Source organism: Vulpes vulpes, chromosome 12 (assembly GCF_048418805.1).
Source record: "Vulpes vulpes isolate BD-2025 chromosome 12, VulVul3, whole genome shotgun sequence".
NCBI lineage: Eukaryota > Metazoa > Chordata > Mammalia > Carnivora > Canidae > Vulpes > Vulpes vulpes.
The window spans coordinates 118,908,296-118,936,258 of record NC_132791.1 but is presented as its reverse complement, the minus strand read 5'-3'; the positions used below and the strand labels follow the sequence as shown (position 1 = coordinate 118,936,258).

The following is a 27,963-nucleotide window of genomic DNA, read 5'->3' as shown; positions in this document are numbered from 1 at the left end:
CCCCGCGCCCTCCTCCCGCCTCGTGGGCTGGGACACAGCGGAGGCCGACACCCCTCGGGTCTCGTGCCAGGTGATTACCCAGCGCACCCCCCCCCCCCCCGGGCAATTTCCTCTCCTCCCCGGGGCAGTGCCTGCGGGGAGCTGGCAGTGCCTGATTCGGCCCGGGCTGCGCAGTCCGCGCCCGGCCACCTGCGGGGGCCGCGTCTTCGTGCGCAGGTGCCCGGGACCCTGCAAGGTAAGCGCTCGCCGCCGCGTCCCCCGCCCCGGGTGCGCACCGCGAGCCCGCGGACACCCCCACCCCGCGTCCCGGGCCCCACGCTGGGTCCGCTGCGCCGGGCCAGGGGGAGGGGGAGGGGGGGAGGAGGAAGGGGGAGGGGGGAGGAGGGAAGGGGAGGGGGCGAGCTCCGGTGCGCGGAGCTCAGACCGCCGCTCTGCGTGCGCTCCCGGCCCGGCGTGGAGAGGCTGGCGGGGACCCGGGCGACTTGTGGCAGGAAAGGGGCCACCTCGCCACGGCCCCAGGAGGAGGAGGAGGAGGAGGAGGAGGAGGCCTTGGCGGGACATGGGATCCTCCCGTCCCTTCCCTCCGGTGGAGAGGCGCCTCATTGATGAGCCTTGTCATCATCCTTCAAGTGTAATTTTTTTAAATTGCAAAAATCTTACAGAGCTATTAACCTCAAAAGAGTTTAACATATGGCAGACCGAGTCTCCCTCTTACCCTAATTATAAGGCTTGCAGTAATGGGGCTGTCTTTTAAGTTACAGCTGCTGCGCTTTTGGCTTTCGCTAACATTACATCCTATTAAAGAGCTACATTAAATGCATGCAAATTGCCGGAGCGACCGCGCTCTCCCGACCAATGAGGGGGACGGATTGCAGCCCAGGCGGCGATATCGAGGGTCAGACTCACCCTGCTGCGAGCGCCATATGATCTATCAATCAAACTCCTCTCATTAATTAACTAATTCATTAAATATCTTTATATATGAAGGCCCGGCCAGGCGGAACATTGTGTTGACAGGGACGTCCCGTCAGCACTTAGCCCAACGTGCGCCCCTCCCCTCCCGCACAAATCACCAGATGACTAAGAGAGGTCAACTTCACAGAGTCTGCAGGGATCGCAAGCTACGGGGCCCACCCCCTGGTGCCCTCCTTGGGCCTCTCTGTGTCTGATGCCCCTGTGTCCCACCTTCGCGTTGTGCACCTGTCCTGCACTCACCAGGCCATGGTTGTCATGAGCGCTCTATGGGTCTGGTGCCTCATCTTCTCTGATCCCCATAGGGGCCCGGGACTGGACCGGATCTTGCTCATCTCTTACCCCCAGTGCCTAGCACAGAGCCTAACACATGGTAGGTATCCCCAGTGTTTGTGAAATGAAGGAAGACATGCTGTAATGAGTGCTTCCCTCTCTCCAGTACCCCCAAGGAGGCACCTACCTGGCCCTACCAGGTAGGTACCTTCCAGGCCTGGTACCTACCAGGCCCTCCGTTGCAATGCTCTTTGGGTAGACTGGTCACTCTAGGGAGGAGAGGATGGTGTGTGAGCCGGTTGCATCTGTAGAGAGGGGTGGGGGAAGAAAGGAACTCCTGAGGTTCAGAGCTGGTAAGCCATGTAGCCACAATTCACAGCTTCTGAAGCAAACCCTTACCGGAAGAATGAATGTATGAATGTGGAGCTTCTGCCATTCTATGAACAGCAGAGACGGTTTAGAACCAATAGTGGGCTTGGAATGAATAGTGGGCTTCCTTAGTTCTTCATACGGATGCACACACTTATGTATATGGGTATATCTATTTGCTGTGTATACATACATAAATGCATATGTATTTCTGTGGAGCAACTGTTACAGAATCATTCTTTTCCTGTATTTATCTCATTCAATATTGACAACTTGGCCAGGTGGTTATTTTTACTTCCAGGCTACAGGAGAAGAAACAGAGGCTCAGAAAGCACAAGTAACTCATCCAAGGTCAAGCGGCAGAGCCCAAATTCAGACGTGGGCTGGCTCGCTGGATCCAGGACCAGTGCCCACTGGTGTGTCATCAGCACGTCAAAAAATGCCTCGGGTGGGGTGGGGGGATCAGTGGATGTGCTGCTCTCCCGGGGGCCTGCTGTTCCCCTTTGTCCACAGTTGTTTTTCTCTCCTTGCATTGCAGCAGTCTCTGCACCACTGCCTTCTCTGCCGGGCTGGTAGGTTTTTGCTCTGTTTGGGAAGATGGATGTCACAGCACACCCTGTGATCAAGGCTGCTGGCTCTTGACTGACTTGGAATGATTTTCCAAATAGGACACCTAGGGCGGACAGAGCAGGCTGTCTTATAGCAGTGTGTCTGCAAGGATCTGTGCCCTGAGCCACTGGGCACAAGGAATGGGGATGGGATGGGCACCCCCAGGCCGGCTCCTTGGAGAACACTCCCCAAGCGGGCTCTGGCCCCTGTCAGAAAGGGCAGTGGCAGGTGAGGGCTGCACGGTCAAAATCATAAGGGTCTGTATAGGCGTTAGCTTTAGGTCCTGCTATTCAGCTCATGCAAGTTCCCAACCCACCCAAATGAAATGAGATGTGCAGGCAAACTTCCAAACCCTAGAAATACCAGGGGGAAAACACATGCCCAGATCTTTTATGCTCCTCTCTCCCTGTCTCTCTCCATCTCACTCTCTTGCCCTTCTGAGACATGGGGCTAATGGACTTCAGCTGTTAGCGCCTGTGATGTTGGGCACCAACCTCGCCGTGGGCCTCTATAGCTTCCTCTGGCCCCCTTGGATCCCAAGAATAGTTTTGGAATGGGGCATGCTGTGCTAATGGGGGTTAATGCTAACCTCGGAATCAATTTTCCCTCCCAGAAGAAAATTCTCCTGGCTTAGGCCGCGCAGACCGTAATAGTGAAAATGGCTCTAGATTTGAAAAATTGGCACGTTGTAGTCCAACAAGGCAATTTTTCAATTGTTCTGTGCGGCTGTGTGCCTCTGGATGCTATGCCGTTTGTGTCCTGGAGCTATAGGATGGAGAACGCTTTCCAGCCAAAAAACAGCTCAGAGGTGGCCTTTACGTCTCCCACACCAGCCTGAATTTGTTTGGCTTTGTTGTTGTTGTTGTTGTTGTTCACTTGCCCAAAATCCTTGGAGCTTTGTCCTCTCTACCTTAGCAGCGACCAGAGCTGTTGGATGAGGAAAGAGTGTTGTGGCTCTCTGCAGGACCTCACTCCTGAGGGCAAAGGGCCAGAGGAAGAGGGGTTCCTGAAGACCATGGGTCTGTGCTCAGGCAGCAAGGAAAAGCCAGCCAGCCCAGGAGCCCAGCTCCCAACCAGCTTTTCCTGGCCAGTGTCATACCAGTGTCCTGGCTTTTCTCAGGCTCAATGATGAGAACCCAGAAGAGGAAATGTCTGTGATCATTGTGCAGGACCCTTGGTTTTGATGAGCTGGGTTACCTCTATTATAAAATGCAAATCATTTTGTCTTGTTTTCATGAACATTAAAATGCAAAGCAAGGCATCTTAGAATAAAAATATAGGATATGTATCTCAAATACGAGAACTTCAGGGTGGGAGCACTGCAAGGCTACCAGTTCCTTAGTAAATGTCCTCATTGTACAGATCGGGGGGGATGGAGGTTGCCCAAGGTCACACATCTGGTCGGTGGAGAACGTGCTGTCCCGGCGTGTTGGGTAATGATCCACGTTGCCAGGGAATGCCGTGGTCGGCTTTCTTTCTCCTGTGGCCACAGCTCTCGTCTTTCAGATCATTTGCCCTTCCGTGAGTCCTCTTAAGGGTGCGCTTATTTGGTGACTCAAGATCAGAAGCCTGTGACGTGTTGAAATGGAACACGGGACAAGGCTGAACTGAGACCTGGCGGCTGGCTGGTGTCCTACCGCCGGCCCTGCTCCCCTCTCCCCCGCTTCCCACAGCACATCCTGTCATCTCCACCGTGCGGGGATCACATGGTCCCCTTACTTCTCCATGCAGCACAGGCTCCCTTCTGTGGCTTTCCCCGTGATTCCCCAGGTCTCATGACCACTTGCCTTCTCACCTGCACTGCCCTGTGTCCACCCCTCATACCCAGGTAGCCCCTCACACAGACGTTTCTGCATTTCCTTACCTGCATCTTGCCTTTGCTCACCTTCACAGTCCCCATTTGCCTTTGCACATTCAGTTATCCCCTCCTCCCAGAAGTACACACCTCCCTGGTCCCCATATGCCCAGCAGCCACGCTCGCCTCCCATCACCTGGCTAGGTCCAGATTACCCTTCAGGCTCTGGAAATACCAGTTTCTCTTCACTGAACCCCAAAGTCTCTACCAGTCGCTCCTCCTATGAGCTCCTAAAGCACGCCTAGCTTCCCCTGGGCTGTCACTTCTGACCCTGTGTTGCGATGATTGCCTGTTGACCAGTTTGAATCTTCCATTAGAATGGGAGCTCCCGGGATCCCTGGGTGGCGCAGTGGTTTGGCGCCTTCCTTTGGCCCAGGGCGCGATCCTGGAGACCCGAGATCGAATCCCACGTCGGGTTCCCGGTGCATGGAGCCTGCTTCTCCCTCTGCCTTTGTCTCTCCCTCTCTCCTTCTCTCTCTGTATGACTATCATAAATAAAAAGAAAAATTAAAAAAAAAAAAAGAAAAAAAAAAGAATGGGAGCTCCCAGGGGGCGGGGCTGTGCCATGGGGTCACTGTTTTAGGCGGGTGAAGATTGCCTGGCTCAGGGCAGGCCCTCCTTGCGTAGTGGAATGGCTTCTGTAGAAACCGTGCTACTACTGTTAGAACAAGTAACAGCAGCTGATGCTTAGTGAGGCTTTCATGTGCCAGCAACTATGCTAAGTGCTTTCTGTGCATCATCTAATTTATGTTAGTTTCTGTATGAATTGAGTGAGGCGAGAGACAAGGGTTCTAATTCTGGCTCTGCCACCAGCTGACTGTGTGACTTTCCACAATTACCGTGGTTTTCTCATCTTCGGAATAAAGGAGAGAGAAAGGGGGCAGCCCAGACTTAATTTCTCCGTTCTTTTTTTCCCAGGCAAAGAGGGAGCCAAGAGTCAGTCGACGTGGGCCTAGGGGACTCAGGATTCAGAGAACCAGCAGACAGAGGGTCAACTTTCTAGTCTGGGAGCAGGAGGAGAGGGACATGGCTGAGAGGCTGGGAAGGGCAGCGGGTTGCTCTCTCATGCTGTGGTGGAGCTTCCAGATAGAGAAGCCCGCTGCTAGCTGAGTCATTAACGCTGGTCTCCTCGCCGTCACCTCGGGCATTGTCTGATTTAAGTGTAATAGCTTGTTTGGTGGATTTTGCCTTCTATAGAAATCCCCCCAAGAGTGAAGTGCTTCATTCAGCCGGGAGAGCACAGGCCTTTGTGTGCTGATGGCCTGGCCTCGGCTGAACGTGTTTGGAGTTGGTTATCAAAGGGGAGGATAAATTAGAGCTCAGAGCTGAAAGGAGAAGGAAGAGGGGGCCCTTTCATGAGCAGGGCTGAACACTTAGGCAGCTGACTTGGGGCTGGGAAGCCCCAAGGCCAGGCCTCTTGCCTTTTGGCAGGGGTGGTGCTGGAGGCAGGCCTGGCTGGGCTCTGGCAAAGCCGAAGCTCAGACTCAACCAGGCCCCGCGGCAGGAGGAGGGGTGGCAAGTGAGGTTCCTAACAAAATGGCCTCTGGTACCTGGAAGGTTCGCTGCTTCCCCCCACCTCCTCCGCCCCCCGCCCCGTGCCACTCGCCCTGGTGGCCCTGTTCACATAGTTCATTTATTGAAATCAATTTCCGATGGTGCCCAAGGGTCCAAGGGGCCTTGTTAGTCTGTGGGGCCCCATTCTGGGGCTTGGGCCCTCTCTTTATTGACCTATCCCCATCTGCCTCCCTCTTGTCCCCCAGTACTCACAAACAAGCTGGTCCTCAGGATGGTTTTATGGAGTGCACCGATCAGCCAGGAATATGGAGCTCCTGGGCACCCATCCCTCTCCACGGATGTGGCTTCTGCTGTCCAGATTCAGAGGCAACACTGGGCACAGCTGTTAGCTGAGTCACAGGCAGGGCAACCTAAATAGGAAATTGCACCGAGCGCTCAGGTTTTTCCTGCAAGAATGCCTCTCTCTGGTTTTTGGTGGGTCTTCTTCTCCATCAGTGACAGGTGCTTGCCACCTGAGATCTAGAGCCACAAGGTCATTCCTCAAGACACCAGAAACCTACCTGACTTACGTTTGCCCATTGGCGACAACGTCTTAGGTGCAGATCTGTTTCCGGCAGGAAGGAACCCAAGACACCAAGCTGTAGATTTGTTTGGAGTTACAGACATTTTAAGGGATTGTCTGAGAGTGATGACCCCGCACCCCAGCAAAACACATAGATTCTCACGCAAACAGAATGCAAATGCATGCACAAAATGCACACCTGCCGTTTAGGGGATGGGGGTACTTCTACCCTCCAAATCTATGAATACATCCCACCCTGGCTGCACATTTTACAAAATTCTGAGGTCTGAGCCTCAAACACAGAGACTCTGACTTAATCGGTCCAGGATGGGGTTTGGGTGTTAGTATTTTTTTTCTAGAACCCTCTAGGAAATTCTTATGCTGCCAGGATTGAGAATCATCACCTTAGGGCCTCTTAGCAAACCACCCCCCTCAGATTACGAACCCCAGCTGTGGACAGTCAATGCTTGTGCAGAGAGACACATAGGAAGGCGCATGCTGGGGCAGTTGCAGGGAGTGGGTTATACACCATGAGCAGATTTATTATTTTGCCCACTGTGTTTAAAATCCTTTCCTTCTTTCTTCACCCCTTGAGGGGTGCTTCCTTGGTGTTCACTTAAAATAATTTAAGCACACCACAGTGGGAAGGGAGCCTGGTTGCCTTGATGTGCTTCTGTCATTTCAAGGAGCTCAATAAAAATTTAGTTTCGGTGTTCGCTCAATGTAACTTCCACATAGAGGTCTTATGTTGCAAACCAGATTTCTCTTTTCATCTGGTCACCCCCCAGGGAAATTGTGTATTTGAAATTCAAACAATATTTGGGCAAAAAGAATTTCTCATTATATGTGGCGAGGAAGGCCAATGAGAGGAAAGCACTGAGAAATGATTGAGTGACATTTCTATTTGCTGGTTTGACTTTTCCACCAGTGGCAGCCGTGCTTTGGGGCTGCCAGAAAACTCCTGGTGTGGACTGGAAATGCCAGACCCCTGGAAAAAATAATTTGGAAGAGAAAAATGTGAGCAGGCGGTTAGACGTGGGTTTGAAGAGTCAATATGACCTCCAGCTGACATCATCCACACCAGTAAGTGTAAGATGGAATTCTGTGTTTTGCACTAAGGTCTCTCCAGGGAGGAGGTTCCTTGAGTTCTAGACTCTCAAGGTTGAAGGGAACTGAGAAGTCATCTGGATCTTACCATCTTTGGTAAGTGAATCTCCTCTCTGCCATCCTGACACTGGTCAAGCCTTTGAAGTAATTGACACAAAAAGCATTTATCGAACCCCAGCAACGTCTGGCACTTGGCATGGTGTGTACGGGAATTCAGAGACTGATGCTTAATGCCTCCCCTAAAGTGACATTCGGTTTTCTGAGGACCCAAAAAGCCCAAATGGCGGGGAGAAGTGGTAAATGCTGTGCAGTCAGGAAGCAGAGGTGACCTTGGCTGAGAGTCCATTAGGACTCAGGTACTCTCCCCAGATGACTTTCTTGAATCATTACAACAATTTTGAAAGTAAGTACTATTATCATCACCCTCTTTTTACAGGCAAGGGAACTGATGGTCAGAGAGGTGAATTTGCTTTCTTACGGTGACAGAGAATGAGCATTTTAACCTGGGATGTCTGAACCCAACGCTTTTGCTGTTATAATAATCTGCTTTCCTAAGATAGGGGAACAGGGTTCAGAAAAGGGCAGAGTGGCTTTGGGTGGGGGTGGGGTATGGCAGGGAGGGCTTCGGGCAGGTGGAAATGGCTGAGAGAAGATGTGTCCAGAGCACAGGTACCCAGGCTAGACAGTGCTCGGGGAAAGGAGGACCTCCCCTTGGGCTGGAATGCAGTCCTAGGGGGAGACAGAGGAAGGTAGGTGGCCTAGCACAGATTTTTGAAGGCATGGAATCTAAGGATTTAGGATCTGTGACAGGACAGGCAGTGGGAAGTCCCTAAGAGTTTCTGAGGAGAGACAGAGTATAGAGTGATCATTGCTACTCTTGATTTAGGATTAACAGGGGAGCTTCCCAATCCTGGTGCTCATTGCCTAGCTGGGTGATTTGAGCAGATAATTTTATTTCTATGTGCCTCCCTTCCCCCATCTGTGCAATGAGAATGATCAACAGTGGTCACCTCGTGGAGCTGTTGTTAAGGATCAAAGAAGTGATGTATGGGGCAGCCCCGGTGGCACAGCGGTTTAGTGCCGCCTGCAGCCTGGGGTGTGATCCTGGAGTCCTGGGATCGAGTCCCACGTCAGGCTCCCTGCATGGAGCCTGCTTCTCCCTCTGCCTGTGTCTCTGCCTCTCTCTCTGTGTCTCTCATGAATAAATAAATAAAATCTTAAAAAAAAAAAAAAAAAGAAGTAATGTATGTGAAGCGCTTAGGATAATGCCTGGCACACAGTAGGCTCTTCCTGTAGGTTGGATATGGTTTTTACCCTTTGGGGAGGTGATTCTGATAATGGTGTGTGTAGGAGGTGGGGAGAGAGGTGGGCCTGGAGTTTAGCCAGGAGGCCACTGCAGTGGTCCAGGCCAGAGAGTCTAAGGGCTTCACCCTGAGTGGTCAGGGTGGAACTGCAGAGGGGACAAGAACACGAGGGTCAGCATTACTCTGCCTCCCATTGGCTGTGGGGGTGCCCTGAGAAGTGCAGAGAGATCTTTGAGCTGGGAGAGCAGTAGTGCCAGCACAGACCTTGGCCCCGGAGGAGCTGCCGGCCAGTGGGGAAAGATGAGAAATTTGTCTTAAGCTTGTGTTAACCTAGAGTGAGAAGCAACCCTGAGAGGGAACAGGGGACCTGGGAGGACAGTCTAGCCTTGCCCTTGGCCTCATTCCGCATGGCTGCTCTGCTTCTTTGCATCCCCATCCCCATGCTGCCCTTGACTCCTCTGTTCCTGCCTCCTCAGAGCCCTACCTGGGCTCCCCACATGCCTGTGCCCTCTACAGCTGCTGCCCAGGAGCTCGAGGCAGGGGGACCCAGGGTCCCCATAAAAGCAGGCCAGTTTGGATGCGTGGGTCTGACACCAGGTCTGACGCTGGCTAGAGGGATGGGTGGGCTGACTCCCCAGGGTGTGTGTTTAGGAGGCAGAGGGAAGGATTTAGGAGACGGTGGTAGGTAGCAATAGGAAACAATCCTGCCTTAGGAGGAGGAAATAGGTGAGTGACCAGCTGTGCAGCTTTCAGGGTCTTCCCGCTGCCACAAGAATCTCTGCATGTGACATGCGGTGCCCTCCCGTGCGCCCGAGCCTGCGCCTGTCTGATGCTGCTTGTGTGGCATTGGGAGGGGCGGCGGGTACAGTGACAGGCTGGGAGCGGTGCCGCCAGAGGCAAGGTGGCCTCTGGTGAGTCGAGGGTGCTCTGCCTGGAGGCCCCCATCCCAGGCCCCCCCATCTTCCAATGGATCACATCCTGCCTACCCGCTGCCTTGCTGCCGCCACCACCATTGCCATGGATTCAAGTGGTTCCCGGCCTTGCCCATCAGACATTCAGAGAAAACGAGGCCTGCATGGGGAACGGGGCGTCTTACAGCAGCATCACCAGCCTGCTGTCAGCCAGGCGCTCTGCCTCTGCAGAGCAGACTCCAGACAGGTTGCCGTGTGTCAGGCCGGGCCTGCCTGGGCTTGGCAGGGGGTCTTGTGGACAGGCACAGTCAATTACCCAGAAAGGTTCCACTTAACTTCCCCAGCTATTTGCAAAGCCTGCCCTGGCCTCTGCGGCCGTGCTGGCCTCCGCGGCCGTGCTGGCCTTGGCCAGAGCTCCATCAGCCTGTGCTGGAGGCAGTTGCCTGACAACCCTGTCCTCAGACGTGTCCAGCGCCACCAGTTCAGGGGCAGGGGTTGGGGGGAGGCAGTGGGGTGGGCAGACTCGGGCCCTCGTCAGCTCTGGGGCCCACCGGTTCTGGTCCCAGCCAGTGGATTTCCATTTCTGCCCTGCAGACCTCCCGGAATCGTCAGTGGAGGCTGCCTCCCCTCCATGTCAACTTTTCTCCTCTGGCAGGCATCCCATGCGCTCTCATCCTTCCCAGTCACTCGTCTAGCCCAGCGGATGATTACAGTCTGGGCTCTGCAGTCACACAGCTGTGGGTTTGAAGCCTGGATCAGCCACATACTGCTGTGTGGCCTCGCATTTCATCTGTGAAATGAAAATTAATAATAATAATAATAATAATAAATCTCTCATGAGATAACTACAGGGATCAAAGGAGATACTGGGTGTTAAGTATCCAAAGTACCCAGCACAGGATAAACGCTCAGCTAATATTCTTACCCCCTTCCTCTTCCTCTCTCCTCTTCTTCCCTTCTCCTTTTCCTATTTAATTCTTTAAGAACCTCACTTATCAGGAAGTTGGCCGTTTGTTTCCTCCCTTCTGCTATAGAAACCTGAATTAGCAGAAAACCCAGCCTCTAGCCCAGCCTTATCTACCACATCTCTCCATACGGAATTTAGTCTACAATTGAAAAATATACCATGAAGTGAGACTGTGTTTCCTCCAGCTGCCTAATGCGTGGGTCCAGGACTTTGGGATATTTAAAGTCTTGATGGCTCTACCTGCTTTCCCACTGAAGTTTTGTATTTCACGGGCATTTCCTCTCTGGGCACCACCCCCAACCAGCCCAGTCATCTCCCAGATGTTTGCTATTGGGCAGAAACATCCAACAGGTGCCATGTGGGGCTCAGCAGGTTTTACACGATCCTGAGACTGCAGCCTGAAACATGCGCGCGATGGCTGGAAGGCAGAGAACGCTCAGTTATTTGGTCATTAAGTCATTCAACAAACATGGAGCATCCACTATGTGCTGAGGGTCTAAGGCAAAAAGACACAGCCTGGGCCCTGAGGTGAGCAGTCTGATGGGGAGGTGGAAAAGCATGCGGATGATTGCAATACAACATGCTAAGACAGACGTAGGATAATGTGGCTGAAAAGGGGTTGGAGAAGCTTGTGAGACTAAATGGGAAGCCAAGTCTGCAAGGTGAGTAGGAGTTAGTTTAGATAACGGGGAAACCCAAACCATCCCCCCAACCTTTGGTGAGCAGCGGTGTAGCTCCGAAGGGAGCAGCTGACCGAGTCCAGCGTAGCCGCCAGGGAGCTTTCCCAGCGTGGACTCGTCTTGCAGCCCGTTCACAGGGCTCTTCGTCCCAGGACCGACCCTGCTGCTGCTGGTGACGCGTGGCCAGTGCAGGAGGCTCCCCTTGCGTACATCTCAGGTTTGGGGCGGTGTCCCTCACCCCCTGCCTTGCTCTGGAGGTGGGCTGTGAGGTGGGACTTGCGGATTCCGGGAGCAGTGGCTGCACCCCAGCACTATCCTAATTGTGCCAGACAGAGCTGTTTAAATACCACCAGATAGAATATTACTCAAATTAAAATGAGGCCTTAAATGTCATTATTTGTGTCATTATTAATAGCCCTTAATTGTGTTCTCTAATCATCATGAAATTATGTTAGTATTAATATTCACGTCAAAGCTGCCTAGGGAACTTGGAAGATTTCAGAAAAAAATTATACCATATGTCAGTTCCCATGAATGTGAAGCAAATGCTGGTTTTAGAGCTTAGTTGAGGCTGGAGATGAGACGGTGCCCTTGGCACCTGGGGGCCGTGACGGCCGCCGATGGCCAAGGTCACTTGGTTCCTGCTCCCTGGGTGGTGGCCTCCCGGACCCCTGCACCCGGGGGGACCCCTCGAGGTGTCAGTAGGACCTGTTCTGGGGGACCCTGCGCAGGACTGGGGCCAGCTGCCCCGGCTGCTCAGGGGATAGGGGTCCGCTCAGACGGGCGGGTGTCTGAGGCCTCCTCTCCTCCTCTCCTGGAGGTCTCAGACCTTCTGGGTGTAGACACCACAGGAGAGGACCACAGCCACCCCGCCTGTCCTCCCGCTCCACCGCCTCGCGGACCTCACCTCCGCGGATCCTGGGCCCGGCCCACAGGGCCCAACGTGGCTCGGGGAAGCAGTGCAAAAGGCGTCAGGCTGACTTTCCCAGGGAAACTTCTGCACAAGCAAAAGAACTTTGAGAAAGTGAACTCAGAGACCTGGAATTTGAAAGGAGTGTGTATGGAGTGTCCCTAAAAATCTGGAAACAGGTGAATGGCTCTGTGTCCTTGGGGATGTCTTTCTACTGTAAGGAATAAAATAACACCATCCGTGTTTCCACACTTTGTGGACAACCTGGGCTTTGCCCCCCGCCAACCTTGCCGGGGCTTCTTTGGGGGGTGGCGGGGTGGGGGGACACTACCTCCCAGTGTAAGGACGGCAGTCACTTCGGATGCTTTCTTTTCTTATCAGAGGCTTCAGGAGTGAGGGCCTCAGTTGGGGAGGAGCAGGATCGTGCCTCTCCTCACGTCAAGCGGGACTCCAGCTCTGCCTCTGCTCACAGTGACACCGGGTATAAGAGGTGGGGTGGTGACAAGGCAAGCGATATTGCCAATTAGAGTCTCCCTCCCCATGGGGATGTGTGGGGCGAGTGCCCTGGGACCCCCAGAGGCATCAGCCTCCTGCTGACATCACTCACTGGCTCCTCTTCATCATTTCTACAACATTCCTTTAGGCTGCCTGCCTAATGCCTCAGTCATCCGCTAATGGAGTCCACGTGACCACGATGTGTCAGACAAATCTGGGGCAACCGCCTCACTCTCTTCCCAGAGCCCTTGGAATTCTCTGGAACTGAGAATATTCAAATGCCTTTCTTGGTGAAACAGCAGGCTTCCAACCCCCCAAATATTATGACTTGAGTTAAATATAACCCAGAGCATGAAAATAACGGCACAACACTGGGCTTGGAGAAGCCACGGAGGGAGCGGCTCATACACAGTCACACTCTCTGTCACCCTGGGGGTGGCGGGCTGTCCACAGGACCCGTGGCCACGCGGGCAGAAGCCCACAGAGACACGCGGAGGCCTCAGGGCATTCTGGGCTGGTGAGCAGCGACGTTAGCTGGGCTGGGCCTTACGGGCGTTGGTTGCTGGATATATTCACTCTCTCTTCTTCTAATTAGACGTGTGACTTCAAGGATGGGGAGGAACTGTCTTAGCTGTGGTGTGGAAAGGGAGACTTGCCAACTTTGTAAGATGCAGAGGAGACCAGCGTGCCAGTGGGACACCAGGCCGGCTTGCCGATGCTTATTTCCCAAGCCGGAGGGAAGATGCCATGTGCCCTCCGTGGGCACTGGATTGCCTCTCAAGATAACCCAGAAGGAGGGGAGGCTGGGGAGATGCCATGTTTGGGACCCTGAGCCAGGTTCTCCAGCCTGCCTCAGTTTCTCCTGTAACCGCACTCAGAAGTGTTCGGTGAGAACTCAGTGGGTGGTAGATAAGCACCAGGTCATCTGAAAGTCAGACTCTCTGAAGTCCAAACCCAATGATCCCAGTCATCGTTGACATGGAGCTGGATGTGAACCCGTGACCCTAGAGTAGGAGTTGGACTAGGCCCCCGCTCAGGTCCACACTACCAGCCGGTTACCCAGCAACATGGCCACATGGCTGTTCCTCTCTCGTCCGCTTTGGGCCAAACAGCAGATAGCTCAGGCCAGTCCAAGAAAGCGGATAAATTGGCATCTCCTTTGTGTTACGGACACGTTCTGCGTGTGGGAGGGTTGACGGCATTCCTTTGGTCCCTGGAAGGCAAGCAGGGCGGATAAAATTACCCTCCACTCTGCAGATGAGGAAACTGAGTCTCAGCACAGGTATGAGCCCAAGGCCATATGGCTTACAAGCGACACAAGTGGAGTTGACCCCCAAGTGTTCTGATTGCCAGGGCTGTGTTCTGAATTAGGTACATCCCTCTCCAGCCCCAGCCCGCAGTCCCACGCAGAGGCCGGGTGGGAATTCCGAGGAAAGTCTGGGGGCTGGCTCACTGGCCCATGAATTCTATCAAGACGGCAGCAACAATGTTATTAAGCTCTCTGCCTTTCCCCAAATCTTTGCTTTTTTCCCAGCTCTCTCCCTCAGGCGTGCATGGGAGGAAGTCCAGAGCAATGTGTGGGAAGGTGCGAACGCGAGGTGGTAAGAAGGACTCTGTCCTGTCAGGGTCTTTGCTTTCGTGCTCTATGGTCCTTTTCTTGAAGACAGCGGAAGGAGGCCCTGCTCCTCTGGGGTCTTAGAACAAAATCACAAAGGCACCTCCTCTCCCCACTGTGCCCCCCACCCCATCACCAAATCCCGAGATGCCTTATCCTGAGAGGGAGCTTGGGTGATGATAAGGGGATTCCTACTTCCTCTGGCTGCTGGCCTGAGGGTCTTAGGTGATGACAAGAGCCATGGTGGGATAGCTCCCCTGGACTCACACGCAGAGCTGCCTGCCCTGCTCCTTGCATGAGGAAGTAGACCTCACGAGCTGTTCTGGGGGTGCACAGAGCACCTCCCTCGTCCATCCTGAGACCCATTGTCCAGCTCTCCACCTCTGGGCCCCCCTAATCCTTCCTCCACCCCCATCTTCCGCCGCTACAAAGCCCCTGCTAGAAGTTGACAAAGCTGACTGGCTGTTTAATGTGCCACAGGTGTTGTTGCTAGGCAACCACCCCACTCGGTAGCTCAGACTCTGTCAGCCCAGATCAAACCCCTGGTAGCACTTAACCCCATAACTGCTTACCGCAAATGCTAATTACCCAGGCCCACCGAACAGCAGATTTAACAGTGTTTATTTATTTATCAAGGATTAGGAGGCTGAGTTCTCAGCCAACACTCCTCACTGTGGAGCCTTGGGTCAGGCTGCCCCAAGCAGGATGTGGAGGCCTCGAGCTTGTAAGTGTCTGTCTTCTTTTCTGGCCGTGTCCGGTGGACGTAGAATGGCGTGTTGGCCACTTGACTCCACAGGATAGGATTCTCCCTCAGCCAGCCAAATGCCTTGACTACTCTCTGGTCTCCAGGGTAGAGGTTGCAGAGCTGGTTCCTACATTGTTGACTACTTCCAGGTTCACATTCTTGATCCAGAGCCTCATAGTTATGAGTGAAAGTCATTTCTTTGGTGTTGGTACTCAGCGGAGTAGGGGATGATCATCAATTTTTGACAATTCTTCTAATACCTGAGTGTTTTTATGCACTCCTGTTCTCGGGTTTCGCTTCCACAGGAGGAGATAACTCACAGTTCTTTAGCTCGACCAGGAATTACGGGAAGCTCTAGACATACATAGATATTTATACTAGATATACATCAAACTCTAGTAGAATTGATCTATTCTGGAGCTGGCCTCCCTGTCTCAGGCTGTGATCACCACGCCCAACCCATGATAGGTCCTCAGCAACCACTGTTGGATGCATGAACACAGCCATGTTTCTAATTATTTTCTAACCCATAGAATAGGGTTGGCAGGAACAAGAGAGACCATCAAGTGCCGGAACAAACTCCTCTGTCCCTTCTTCCCCCCTCTCCCCCCAAGAAACTAAACTCTGCCCATAAGCCAACTTGTAGGAGACTCCCCTGTGGCACTGAATCTCCCTTCTGATGGTGAGGTGCCACACAAGTGTAGTCCTGGTTGTGAGGGATAGGTCTAGGCCTACTGGGCCATGGGAGTGGAGCATTCCACATATTCCCAAAAGGCAGTTTCTCCCAAGAGCATGTTGGCGTCTCCCTCTAGAGCCCTGGAATAAGTTCCAAAGCATCCCTAACTGCTCTCCTGTCTAGCTAAAATAAAAGTCAGTGAACCCTTCTGTTGCTGAATGTTGTCTAGTTATTTAGGGTTGGAGGGGAAGGGAGACCTGACTTCTACTGAGCACTCATGTTTGTTATTTAGAAACAGACAATTCAACCCTGGAGCCCCACTGTGATGTAGGTACCATGCTTCTTGTGAATGCGTTATGTCAGGTGCCGCACTAGTGCCTACATGCTTAACCTTTACTGTAGCTCCAGTATGTGGATCTGTCTCTATCCTGCATGTGAAAAACTGAGGTTCTGAGAGGTGAAATAACCTGCTCAAGTTTGCACAACCAGCAAGGGACACAGCTGGCAACTCTGTATCACATGATCTCCTTTGAAAACCACAAATGGGGGGAGGTTAAGTGACTGGCCAGAGACCCCATAGCCAGGGAGCGATGGGACAGAGATTTGAATTCTCTCATTGCTCTGACTCTAAAGTTCTTTTCATATTTTGACCTCTGCAGTTTTTAAGAGTTGTCCTTCCAGTTTCTGTGTTGGATGGCGAAAAATTAATGTGTCTAGCATGGAGGAGGAATGAGTTCTAGGGAGCAGCAGAGTTTGCGTCATGAAAAGGCTGTATCCTGAAGTCAGATCTCTTGTCTGCCTCTTTCCTGTGGCCTCAGAGGGATCACATTGGAGAGAGCTGAGAGGGGAAGAGAGAGAAAGAGGAGATATGGGGAGGAAAAGTGGGAGGAAGAGGCAAAGGAGGGAGGGAGGAAGGGAAAGGGAAAGATGCGCAGAGAGAAAGATGGAGAGGAAAAGGAGGGGGAAAAGGAAGGGAGAGAGAGGAAGAGATGAGATGGAGGGAGAAAGAGAGAGAGACAGGGAAAGAGAGATAGGAAAAAGGAGGAGAGGAGGAAGAGGGAGAAAAGAGGCGGCAGGGAACAGGCACACGTGCACATGGACGTGCACACATACACACACGCAGGCCTGCTCCCAAACCCCTATGGCTCCCTGCTTCCCTCCAGCATCTGAGTCAGCAATGCCTTGGCTTTGGGCTAAGCCACTGTTGCCAGCTGGTGGCATTAAGAGTTGGGATTGCCAGTTCGGTCACAGGTGACAGGATTGGGAACATCATCATAGCCCTGGCTCCTTCCCAATAGACCCAATGGGTCATGGAAAACCCCAGTTGGGGAGTGAATTCGGGGGCAAAGAGAGATGCCATATTCCGGGTCCCAGTTGGGAGAGGGGGGTGACTGGCTCGCCTCATGAGTTTAACACTTTCCTGCAAGTGGTTTCTCCATAAAGTATTAATAATGTTCCTATAATTGATACTTCAGGGCAATAACCTCTGACAAAATGGCCCTGATTAGCAGATAATTGAGTGTGTTGGATTGTGTCCTGAGAGAACTGAACGCCAGGCAAGGCCCATTAGCCCATCATAATGACCCCTTTTGCCAGGTATTAGTGTCATTAAGAGCCTGCTCTCTGAAATCAGTCCCTTTATTTAACTCTTTTCCCTAATTATATGGATCATTTTACAAATCAAAGCAAATGTTTGCATACAGCCCTGGTCATACGGTGGAGTGAGGGGCTGGAGGAACAGGCTGGAATCTCTGAGTGAGTGGAGAGTCCTTGGTGAGGAGGGTACTTGTGGTCACGAGGAGTTTCCAGAGGAGATGAGCCCCCTGGGGGAGCTTGCCACCAGGGCTGGCCCACCTTGCCGGCTCAGGTGCTCGTGTGGGGGAACACCTGGATAGGGGGTGCCTTGCCAAGAGAGCTTGCAGGCCACACGTAGGCCAGCACCTGCACACTGAATCCATCTTGGTGAAACATCTGGCTTCCTGGACTCCGGAGAGCCGGATCCTTGACACAGAGGATGCTAGGACGGAACAGGTGGACCCTAGGGTCCAGACGCAGGGCACCCAGAGGACACAGAACACCTGGGTCGATCATTGAGTTATGCTCAGAGCTGGCTCACATCTCTATCTGGAAGCAGGAACCTCTCTGGAAGCGGCCAGGGAGGCCAAGGAAGGTCCACAGCCTCCGATCAGGGAACATGTGGCCACAGTGGCCGCGCGTCCACGCTTACAGCTGGCAGCTAGGTAAGCAGCTACTGCTCCTGGGACTCCCAGGGCCTCAGACTCTGATCAGCCCCCAGGCCACACGCACAGAAGCTGACACAACAGCAGGCTCAGGGGACAGGAAGCTGCTTCTGACCTGTTCTCCCTAGCGCCTTCTCACTCATTAAAAAGTATGGACAGTTTCCCATTTATGTGAGTCCACTCACTGCTTGACACCTGCCCACCCCCCACCCCCCCAGCTCTGTACAAAGCTTTTTATCCCAGGGCCCGCTCAGTGTGGGGGAATCAGAAAGCGGTCCCGGTGTCTAGCATGAATTGCTTAGAGACGAGGGGCTGATAGGTTGGTTGTTGGTAGCTAAGAAGGGTATTTTTTTTTTATATATATACCAAAGATGAAGCGCAAGGGATATCATTTGTCACTGGCAGGCCCCAGAGGTTGCCGAGCTGGGATAATTTATTTATTTGGCCGAGGGATGGGTGGATTTCCGGAGGAGAGTGAAAGGCCTGCCGTGGGTCCTGGGCTGCGGCGTGTGTGTGGACCGTGTCTCCTATGCCGCCCCCTCTCCGCAAAGGCAATGCTCCTTGGGTTTGCTCTCCCTTGTTTTAATCACAGAGGAGCTTGTGCTCCTGTGATTTGCGTTGGGCCCGGTGGATTTCCCAGCGTCGGCCTTGGGTGGAGAGCTGCCAGCCGTGCAGAGAAACCGCCGGGGTTTCTGCCGAGGAAGCAGAATTTCGGTGGTAGAGTGTGACATTCCCCTCTCAAAAATAATACCTTTCATTTAAGGTAGGAGAGAAGTTTGACGTCCCGTGAAAATATGATTTTCAGCCCGGTTCTGCTTGGGGCCGACTTTTTCTTCAGGACTCGCATTGCTGAGGCAGGGCAGGGGAGAGAGCCTGGGAGCTGCAGGTGGGAAGAGGCCATCCGGGCACACGATGGAGGAGGCCTCTGAGAGTGGGCCTGTGCGAGTGGGAGCCCTGCTCCCTGGCTGGGGCTCCCTCGGGGGTCCAGGCCAGTTCTGCTCGAGCTCCCAGGAATGCTGCTCCCAGGGAACAAAGTGTGCACCTCACCAGTCAGAACGCGAGCTGAAGCTAGAGTGACATTATGTGTGTTGAGACAAATGAGCAACTATTCTATGTCACAGGCGTTTCTGAGGATTAGCTTAGAACTAACGCGATGGGGCAGCCCGGGTGCCGCAGCAGTTTAGCGCCGCCTTCAGCCCAGGGTGTGTGATCCTGGAGACCGGGGATCGAGTCCCACATCGGGCTCCCTGTATGGAGCCTGCTTCTCCCTCTGCCTGTGTCTCTGCCTCTCTCTCTCTCTGTGTGTCTCTCATGAATAAATAAATAAAATATTTTAAAAAAAGAACTAACGCGATGTTCATTGACACATGTGTCTTGAACATTATACTGCCCAGACCCTGACCTAGGTGCCAGGTGGACCTAGATGAGCAGGATGTGGAACCCGCCCTTGAGTAGCTCACGGCGTCCAGGCTGCATGCTGGTGGTGGTGGTGGGACATGCACAGACACTGAAATGGAAGTGTGGGCTGGGTGTTCTAGGAATGCACAGCAGGAGAGAGAAATAACCCCCTCTGGCAGGGAAGGAAAGGGAAGGCTTTTCTGAAGGTGTAATACTAAAGCTCAGATTTCAGAATTTGTCAGATAAAAAAAAAAAAAAAAGAACTAAAGCATCACAACAAAGAGCAGCTACATTTATTAGGGATTCCAGTCTAATAATCATAATACCTAATCTTATAGAGCAATTACTGTATGCCAAAACACTTTGCATAATTTATCTCATTTAATCCTTACAGCAACCCTGTGATAGGTATTATTGATACCCCCACTTTCGAGCGAAGGAAATGTAGATTTTGAGGGAATTTGAGGAGATTAAATACTCTGCTGGGACCATGCAAGTTTGTGAGTGTGGGGAATCAAAGCTGAACCCAGACTTCTGAAGTCAGAGCGCATGCTCTTTTACATGCATCCTCCTGACTTTCTACACACTGCCCACATGTAATCCATTTGATCCTCACAACAGCTCAGAGAGTCAGGCATCCTCCTCCTCACTTCCAGGTGAGGAAATTGGGAATGCAGGGGAGTTAGAGATCCGCCGTAGAAGAGGTAAAAGAGGCAGAGCGTATTGGGGGAACTTTCAGAGGTAACTTATGGTTTCCTACAGATCCCCATTCCTACAACCCTGGATCTTTAGAACAATGGCTGTACGTCTCACCATGCTTGTGGCTAAAACATGAAGTTGGGAGTGACAGGTGGAAGGAAGTGAGCTAGGTGATAGGCAGGATAATTAATGGTCCTCCAAGGCTAGCTACCTCCCAATCCCTGGCACCTGTGAATATGCTGGGTTACACGGCAACAGGGTTGCATGTGGAATCAAGGTTGCTGATCAGTTGACTTTGAAATGAAAGAAGACCTCGGTTGTCTAGATGGTCCCAGTGAAATCGGCAGGGTCCATAGAAGTGGAAAGGTGAGGCAGAAGAGAAAGAACTGGAGAAAAGGCATGAGAGAAGGACTCCTCTGATGTTGCTGGCTGCGAGGATGGAGAAATGGGGTCAAACGGAGCAAGTGACTTCTAGAAGCTGGGAAAGGCAAGGAAATAGATTGTTCCCTAAATCTTGCAGCAAGCAATGCAGCTCTGCCACCATCTTGATTTCAGCCCAGTGAGACTCCTTTGGGACTTCTGAACTCCAAACTATGAGATAACAAATTTGTGTTGTTTTAAGCCACTACATTGGTGGCAACTGGTTTTAGTAGCAGTGGAGTCGGAAAGCAGAATAGGTCAGCCTGAGGATGGCCTTGTATAGTGGACTCATGAGTTTGGTTATTGATTAATCCATTTTATTTTTAAAATTTATTTTAATTTATTTTAATACATTTTATTTTATTTATTCATGAGAGACACAGAGAGAGAGGTGGAGACATAGGTGGAGGGAGAAGCAGGGAGCCTGAAGCAGGATTCGATCATTCGATTTGTCGAATTCGTCGATTTGATTCGTCGTCCCAGAATCGACGCTGGGATCATGACTTGAGCCAAAGGCAGATGCTCAGCCACTGAGTCACCCAGGTGCCTGATTAATCCATTTTAAAAAATGAATAAGGAGACCTCAACTCTGCTGAGTTTGTCTGGGACTCAGAGTGGTTCACCTCTAGGAGATGTTACTCAAGTGCCCTCAGAAGAAAGTGCAGCCAGTCCATCCTAGGCTGTCAAGATCGTATGTTCTTTGTAGAACAAACCCAGAAACAAAAGATCATTGTCACTTGGTCATAAAAACATTGGCACAGTGCAAGATGGTGGGCACATGGTAAGCCAGTTCTCTTGCAGGCTGCATCTGCTCCTCATGGAAGGCATATGGGCCAAGAAGTTATCTTTTCATTGGATTTAATACTTATTGACTGGTGACTTATTATATACCAGATACTGTAAGTGGGAGATACAATGGTGAGCAAGCAAATACTCCACCATAGTTGTCATGGAGCTTATGGTCCTGTAGGAAGAACTTCAACAAGAAGTCAAAAATAGATATGTAATTATAAATTGTCGTAAGCGCTACAAAACGGAAGAGTAGGGTGTGATGAGACAATACACCAGAGGGCCTTTTTATATTGGAGGTTTTGTGAACGGTCTTTTGGGAGGTGACATTTAGGCAGAGAACCATGCATAAGAAGGACTTTGTGGGGTAAAGGGTATGAAATGAGCATTTCAGAGAAAGGGAATGACATGTTTGCAAGCCTGCATCTGGTAAGAGCAAGCACCTTCAAGGACCTCAGAGAAGACATGTGTGGCTGGAATGTGGTACATGAGGGGGAGCATGGCACAGGATTTCGCTGGAGAGGCGGGCAGAGGCTAGGTTGTGGCCCCTTTAAGGACCTTGGACACAACCTTGAGCAAGGTGAAGAACCACTGAGTGGGAGAAGGAGTGGCATGATCTGATCTGCACTTTGGAGAATGTTCTAGAAGACAGAGAAGCCATCTGGAGAACAAGAAGGAGGCTGTGGCAGTAGTCTAGGCAAGAGATGATGGTGTCTTTGATAAGAATGACAGGGCTAGTGATACCAGGGCAGATCTGCCATTATTTTGAAGATAGGCTCATTCAGATGTGGTGATGGGTCGGATATGAAAGCAGAGGGAGGGGCCAGGAATAATTCCCAGATTTCTGGCAGAAGTGGCTAAATGGATGGAGGTAGAACTTGTCGAAATGCGACAGGTTGGGGGAGGGAGAGGTTGTCATGAGGGAAAACTCCAGGGGTTTTTTTTTGAATATGTTAAATTTCAGAAGCTGTCGATACCTTTTGAAAGCTGTCATGTAAGCAGTTACACAGATGAAACTGGAGCTCAGCAGTGAGGCCAAGCTCTGGGCTGAGGGGATGTGTTTGTGAAGTCTCATATACAGACCCTAAAGCCATGGGAACAGACGAGGATGGAGTGACACCAGATGAGGCTGGAGAAACTCCAACATTAAAAGTTGACTCTTGCAGGTATTCGCTCCCCAGTGTTTCCCTCCCCACCTAGTACTCGTTCAGTGAAAATGAGAACACCCACGTATGATTTTTCTGTCTTTCCCCTTCCTTCCTACAGCTATAAGTTGGTGGGGCCTTTATGGGTCTCTGAGTGACTGCATGGAGCCCGTTCCCTGCAGAGATGTCTTGGATCCAGAGCACAAGATGGAAATAATAGCTTGTTATATTAAGCTACTGAGATCTTCAGGTTGGTTGTTATTGCAGTTTGTTCTCTCCTAACCTTATTAATGCAGTCAGGTAAAGAGACAGCATCGTGTAGTGATTAGCAGCATAGAACACAACCCAAAATGTCTGTTTCAATCTTGCCTTTCACTAAGATTTCTAGCTAAGGAAGCTAGGGGAAAGTTGCTCTATGTGTCTTCATGTTCTCCTCTAGCAAATGGAGAAAACAGCCTCTGTATCACAGGACTATTTTGAGAATTGAAATAGTTAAAAATATAAAGCACTTAGAATTGGATAAATAATAAGGAGTCTATAACACTCATTCAGGAAGGAGGAGGCTGCAAAAAAGCACAGCAACAGAGTTAGGGAAAATGTGAACCAGGACCAGGAGAATGTGACATCACACAAACCACAGGGAGAAGGCCTTCAGGAGGAGGGAGGGGTTAACTGGTAGGTGCTGTTGAAGAGAGGCAAGAGGATGGAGACACCGGAGAGTGTACATGAGATTTAGTGACCTGGAGGTCATGGGTGGTCTTAGCGAAAGCAGTTTCAGTGATGTGTAGGGTGTGTGGTGGGCGGGTGGGGCTGTGGCACACAGTGGAGTGGGCTGACATAAGAAGAAGGGAAAGGCATCTGTATACAAGCTTTTGGGGGCAGCTTGGTTGGGAAGAGACTAAATGGAGAGATAGGAAGGTAGAGGTGCGTATAGGGTCTATGAAGATTTTTGACTTTAAGATGAAGGATTCTAGAGCATAGAGAGGGGAAGTTGAAAATTTGACAGTTCGAGGGCAAAGTCAATGCCACAAGCCCTTGAAGTTGTTTTGAGGTAGTGGGGTCAGCAACACAGGTAGAAGGAGTGGCCTCTCCCTCCACTGTGATGGGAGGTGGGCGGACAGGATGGGTGCAGGTGATGGGCACAGGTGCAGGGAATGTGTGGGGTCTGGAGGCACGAAGAGGGGCGGGGCTCTTATATAAATCATGGAAGTGCACGGAATGGGAACATTTGCTCCTGCAGTGCTTACGTGGTCGTGTAAGGCTCCGATTGAGAAGTGAGGAGTGGTCCTCAGGAGGGAGGCAGAACGGGAGCTCTGCTGCCGGTGGAGGGTGGGCATCCACTTGGAGATGCATTTGCCGCAAATCTGTGTCTGAAGCTTATACGTTAATTCAAACCCGAGATCCTTCTGTCCTCAGTAGGAAGAGCTAGGACACGGTTCTCTGATAGAACAGGGATCAGCCTGGGACTCTTCAGTGGGGTTTGGTCCTCAGCTTACATTTTCAAACAGGTTTCCCATCTGTGTAGTGTCTCCTGAGCATTTTCTTTGCCTTTCTGATCGGACCCCCTGCCTCATGGGATTTGACCCTCCTGGAATGTCTTCTGCACCCATCTCCTCTTAATGAACCTCAGATCCTTCTAAACTAACCTCGAGTCCCAGGACTTTGGTGAAGCTTCTCCATCCCTTCATCCACAGTAACCCCCACCCTCTGCCCCCACCATTTGTGTAGTGCCTAGTGTATACCTCCTCCAGCTGTGAGTACCATGGTGGTGGGCATCACTCCCAGGGCCATGTGCTGTGCTCCACATGCCCAGGAGTTGTTCGGTTCACACCTGGGTAGCCACAGCCATGCCGAGGATGTGTCTCCTCAAAAAAAGTCTGGAGGACAGGAATCTTGTCTCACACATCTGTGAGTCCTCTGTGATGTCTCTTCCATAATAGATGTTCACTAAATGCTGCTTGGTGGATTTGCAGCAGTCAGTAGGTGTGAGAAGAGCTCAAAGGTGAGGCTGCCAAGGCTTCACCTGGATTTGTTCTCTAAATGGCAGCATTTTCCTTAAGCTCTGAGCCTGGATTGTAACATCTTCAATTTGAGAGAGGAGTAACTCTATCTGGACCTCCCTCACCCCCAAGGAGTGGGCCAGGAGAGGATTCTTGTGGGCAGGATCTGTGCTGACCTTGGGCAGAAAGGCCTGGGGTGATGGGAGAGGTGAGCAGTGTTAATATGCTCTAGTGCGTTGCTCGGGGCTCGCTAATTGCCAGCAAAGAACGGGAATGGGCAGGCGGATCGAGGCAGAGAAGGAACCTGTTTGTGCAGAGTCAGCAGCAGGATGTGGGTCCCCCTCAGCTGTCAGGCTGAGATCTTGTCCTCTCCGCTGGCTTCCCAGCCGAGATGCTCCCTAGGAGTGCTGTGTGGGCGTGCAGTTTAAAATAACACTGAGTGTCTCGGGTTTGTTTGGCTTTGAATGCGGAGCCCTGGAAATCTGTAGCCAGCATGCCCACCTGGAGCTTGTCTGGGGCCCGGGAGTCATCTCCAGGTGAATAAATCGATGCAGGTGAGCTGGGGGAGCTATCCAGCTCTGCCCTGGCTCAGCCCCGACCTTCAGGGACTGTCAAGGTCGCCCGGTGCAAGCTGCACTACAGGAGGCACCCTGATGCCAGGGACAAAACCAAGTCCGGCAAAAGGCTGATCACCAAGTAAAGGACATAATGTGCATCACCCTCTCCTTTGCTTACATTTCTGGCCCGGCCACTGCCTCACTCTTCCTCTTTCACTACCCAGAGCCATTGTTCTCCTGAGGTGGGATTCTGGTAAGAGAGAAATCGGTGTTGTTGCAGCAAGGGAAGACGTCCTCAGTAGTGAGGGGAAAGAGGGAGAAGGCACAGAGTCGGGGCTCAGTGACTTTGCTGAAATGGCCTGGGGAAGGCTCAAGGGATGGGCTCCGAGAGGACTGCTGGCTGTCTGGAAGGGGTTCCTTAAGAAGGGAGCCAATCGAATCGCTGATTGGGGATTGTAAAACCATCCCGTTAGTTCTTTCAAAGAGAAGTTCTTTCTGCAACTGAGACCCCACTGGGAGTGAGAAGGGCCAGGCTGTCTCTCCCCAGCCCATTCCCCCTGCTGATGGCTTCCCCAGGGCTGCCTCCCCACCCCGCTGCCCCTGTACCCACAAGTCAGCAGGCTGTCTTTTATATTTCTGTCGGTTTTAGCTGCTGGGCTGTGTACGGGCAGGTTCCCTGCCTCTGCGGAGGACTGTTGTGTCCACACTGAAAGTGCCTCTGTTCTCCTTGGAGGATCCAGAATACATGAGAGTGGGCTCTTGGGACAGGGGGGACCGTCACAGGGCGTGGCTGATAGGGAACCACTCAGATTTGGGACAAGGAGGAAAGTGCGTTTGGATCACAGTTGGAAATTGCTTACATTTCTGTCCTTCTCGATCCTTCACACACTTGAAAGGAGCAGAGAATTCTGAACTCGTCTTTTCTGAGAGGCGCTCCTGGTGAACTAGCTCCCAGAGTCTGAGAGCCACAGTTCATCTGAAGCTTGGAATTCAATTGCCCAACAGTGAGGGGCCTTGAGGGTAGGCTGGGGGAATTCTTTGGGGATTCATTGCCCATGCTTTCCCTGCTTCTCCATCCCTGCCCACCTGGGAGCCTGAACTGTGTTTTGACAACGGGGAGCATTCTTTGTGTTCTGACCCTAAGGGGCGGTTTGTGGGTACCTTGACCTCACCTCCACCATCACTGGCCCAAAGAACAAAGCAGACAGCAGAGGAGATAGGAGGGGAGATGGGTGTGTCAGAGTGAGGTCAGGAGTGCCTGTTTTCTCTGTTCCTCCCACAAATGACCTCATTCATTATGAAAAAGGTTTAACTGATATGGAGTCATAACGTGCAAGAAGAAACAGCCCAATCGATAGCTCCGGAGCACCTGGGGTGGTGGATTGCTGGGGGTAGTGGGGTGGGGAGGAAGCCGAGGGGAAGGAGGGAGAGTATTTAGAAAGTGATCTGGCTTCAGAAGCAGCTCTGGAGCATCTGTGCTTCTGTTAACCATGGAACATGCGCATCTAATCCCAATTAACTTCTGCCACCATCTTTAATCTCCGCTTCTCTGTTCACGCCAGTGACAAGACGTTAGCTGCAGGCAAGGAAGCTGGGAAGACCTCATGTTACCTAGGTGGGAAGAACCAGATGGTCCCTGTGTGCTGGGGCCTTGGTGGTGGTGGCGGAAGTGGCAGAAACAGTACTTGGGTTATCATCAAAGGGCTTATCCAGGCCTCCAGCTCTTCCTAATTCAAGCAGAATCTTTGGCCTTTGTCCTCAGGCCGTGTGTAGGGACTATTAACATTTCTGGATGTGAATCCCCCTTCCAAGCGCTGTTTATGTACCAGAAAGCCATAGTAGGATCGAGTCTTAATGAGCTGCTCATGTAAGCCCGCGTCTGAGCTTGGGTGATGTCCAAAGGCTACTTTTTCCGGGCCTCAGTTTCCTGGGCCGGACATAGAATTTCATTAGATGACCTACAGCTGTACTGTCTCATATGGTAGCCACTCGCGCCATGTGGCTATTTGAATTTGAATTAACTGAAATAAAATTTAATTAAAAACTCGGCTCCTCAGTCACATTTCAGATACTCCACAACCCCACGTGGCTAGTGGCGACTGTGTCGGAAAGTGTGGATATGAAATATTGCGTCACGGGGAACATTTCTATTGGACAGCACCCGTCTCTAATGTGGCTTCCTAGCCTGCCATTGCTTTACTCTATAATCGTGTTATTAAGAGGCCCTCAGAATTATTTCCCTGAGTTTCCTCCTCCCACCAGCCGCTATTCTGCAACCGCATACACAGCACACACGTGCACACACACGCGCACACGCACAGAGCCCATGCACACTGCTCTCTTCCATCAGGACAGTGTGGAAAAAGCTGATAGCCTGTGCCAAGGACAACTGCCTAACTGGGTGTTGCTCCTGACTTCTCATGAAATGTTATGGACCTTATGGGATTACGCATTGTATACACATTTCCTGAATGCCCACTACGTGCCAGACATCGTTCGGAGCACGGGTGGAGTGCGCAGTTGGGGGAAGGTCCTTTATTATATACAACTCCTTTGCCTGTAGAGGAGGCACCATCGCCAGGAGCATCAGCGATCGCCTTTGGCGTCTACTTGCCAGCTGTGCAAAGAGAGCTCTGCAGAGGTGGCCTCGCCCTGGAAGGACTGGCACTGTACAAACCACTCTCTGACTGTATAAATACTTGATAGAAACAACTGGGGAGGCTGTGAAGAGTTAATGGTTGTGGAGTGTGGTAAGTACTCGGCTGGAGGCATGGACAGTGTATCCACAGAGGAGAGGAAGGTGCACCCTCTCGGGCCTCAGTTTCCCCATGTGAATGGAGGGGCAGGGTCCGTTGACCTCCGAGGCCTCTTCACTCTAAGATGTCCCCTTTTGGGAGTCTCGATGTCTGAGAGCTCTTTAGAGGAAAAGGCTTTCTCTGTGCCAATTTCAGGTTGCACAGGTTTTTCTGTATCTCCCAACGGCGGTGCCCTTTACTTCTTTTAAATCCTGAGGAGGCCTGGAGGCGCCTTCCCTCCCCAGCACCCCTCCCTCCTCCCAGGTTGCACAGCCCCAGCCTACTTCTTGTCATATTTCCTACTGGATCGGGTGTTTAATTAAAATCATAATTAAAATTGATCTCCTCATTAGCA

At 51.8% G+C, this 27,963-nt stretch overlaps 1 long non-coding RNA gene across 1 annotated transcript; it reads left to right on the top strand.

Moving 5' to 3' along the window:
* The first annotated feature begins 126 nt into the window (after positions 1-126).
* Positions 127-27,963, top strand: LOC112920374 (uncharacterized). The gene is made up of 5 exons (XR_011995815.1): positions 127-235; positions 7,275-7,358; positions 22,076-22,277; positions 22,378-22,506; positions 27,377-27,963. It is a non-coding gene; the product is annotated as an uncharacterized lncRNA (long non-coding RNA).